Source organism: Triticum dicoccoides, chromosome 2A (assembly GCF_002162155.2).
Source record: "Triticum dicoccoides isolate Atlit2015 ecotype Zavitan chromosome 2A, WEW_v2.0, whole genome shotgun sequence".
Classification (NCBI taxonomy): Eukaryota; Viridiplantae; Streptophyta; class Magnoliopsida; order Poales; family Poaceae; genus Triticum; species Triticum dicoccoides.
Window position 1 is genome coordinate 172,551,084 of NC_041382.1, and position 2,440 is coordinate 172,553,523.

Below are 2,440 nucleotides of genomic sequence, written 5' to 3' on the forward strand. Positions count from 1 at the left end.
GTGGCTCTCGCGAAAGCACAACCGTGCCTCTCGCAGAAGCAAACCGTGACTCTCGTGAAAGGAATAAAAAACAGAAAACATATTTTTTTTCGTTCCGAGAGGCACGGCCGCGACTCACACGAAAGCACACCCGTGCCTCTCGCGAAAGCAAAACGTGACTCTCGCGAAAGGAAAAATAAATAGAAAACGTGTTTTTTTGCGTTTCCGAGAGGCACGACCGTGACTCTCATGAAAGGGGGAAAAAAGAAAATATGTTTTTTCGTGCAAAAAAAATTGAATTTTTTGCCGAAAAGCTAAAGAAGACCGGTGTAAAACCAAAACGTTGAAAACACCGGAAAAACCATTTAAATAGCCGAAAATGCGTGCGGAAAAACAAAAATAAAAACAAAATCCAGAGGGAACACCCAGAACGTGACACGTGGTAAATGACTAAAAGCGCGTCAAGTGACGCTGATCGTTGCGAGGCTCCCGAAGGAGCGCTCGTTAACTAGTGGCTCCCTCAATCTATTCGTTGGCTGGGATCTCTTAATCAATGCTATTAGCGCCAATTGGTCTTTTTTTTACACCATCCATCTCTTTTTTTTAAAACAGCGCCAACTGGAGATGCTGGCGCTCGCAGGGCTCATAGTGGGCCGGCCCATTAACCCTCACGTGCGCTTGCAAGAAGCAAACCCGGAGATATTTTTATTGGAAAAACCATGTAGTCGTTAAAAGGGAGAACAGGATCTAGAACTGCAGTTGGCAACAAAGCTGGCACACGCCATAACCACTAGACCAACTTCACCTTCTCGACAACAATCAGGAAAGTACACTATTTGAACATTATTCTTGTAAAACAAATAGCATAAATTATATACATAGTATACATTATTTAAAAAAAATGAAAAATAAAAAATAACATGGATTCAAATATATTCACGGATTTTGGAAAAAAATCAAAACAGTTCACGCATTTTAAAATTAGTTCACTGATATTGAAAAAAGTTCATCGTTTTTCTAAAAAGTACATCAAATCTAAAAAGTTCATCAAAATTGACAAAAGTTCTTCAAAATAGAAAATAAATCTTTAATTTTTGTAAAAGGTTCATCTAATCTAAAAAAAGTTCATCAAATTTCAAAAAAAGTTCATCAAATTCGAAAAAGTTCATCATAATTGAAAAACGTCATCAAATCTTAAAAAATAAAAGTTTATAAAATTTGAAAATAGTTCAGCAAATTCGGAAAAATTACATCAGCTTTAAATAGGAAAGGAAAAAGATAAAAAAATAAAAAATAAAATAGAAAAGGAAAAACAAAGAAAGATACAATAAAAGAAGGGAAGCATTGCTAGTTACCAGATCCGCTTAGTGGCGGGTTGGTTAATGTAGCGTCGTAACACGAGGAAGGTGTGTAGTTTGGATTCACAACGAGGGCACTATTTTTACGAAATTATTAGTTGAGGAGTACTCGTTGTAAAGATCACTCCAATCTTTTCAGGTTGCGACAAGTGACGTACTGCATGCGGCACCTCTTGCAACCTGTGAGTTTTCCTTTTTTTTCATAGATTCGTTTATTCAAATCTTTTTATCTCTTAAACTGTGGATCCAAATCTTGAACCGTTTTTACCGTTGGATTCCTCGCGTTTGAGATCTTTAAAACTAGATTCCATATCGATATGTTTTGACGAACTTTTTTTTCAACAAAAATGGACTAAAAAACCAAACCGAGAGCATGGGTTTTTCCTTTTTCCAAAAGAGGCACGTCCGTGCTTCTCACGAAATCACTACCGTGCTTCTCACAGAAGCAATACCATGACTCTCGCGGAAGGAAAAAAAGACGAGAAAACGGATTTTTTCGTTTCCGAGGAGGCACGGCCGTGACTCTCGCGAAAGCACAGCCGTGCCTCTCACGGAAGCAAAACCATGATTCTCGCGAAAGGAAAAAAACGTTTTTTCGTTTCCGAAAGTCACGATCGTGACTCTCGCGAAAGAAAGTAAACAGAAAATATGATTTTTTTCGTTTCTGAGGGAACGACTGTGACTCTCGCTAAAGCACAACCGTGCCTTTTGTGGAAGAAAATTGTGACTATCGCGAAAGAAAAAAAAATAAAAAACATGTTTTTTTTCGTTTCCGAGAGGCACAGCCGTGACTCTCGCGTAAAAAAATGCGTTTTTTCGTGCAAAAAAATTTAGATTTTTTTTATCGAAAAGCTAAGGAAGACCGGTGAAAAGCCAAAATGTAAAAAAAAGTTTAAAAAACCCAAAACGCTTATGGAAAAATAAAAAAATAAAATTGAAAGGGAGTGTCCAGAGCGCGACATGTGACGAATGGCTGAAAGCGTCCTAGTGGCGTTAATCGTTGCAAGGCTTCCGAAAGAGCGCTCGTGAACTAGTTGCTTTCGTGATTTTACCTTTTAAAAAGCAGAAAAGAGAAGTGGTATATGGGCCAGCCCAGATCGGAG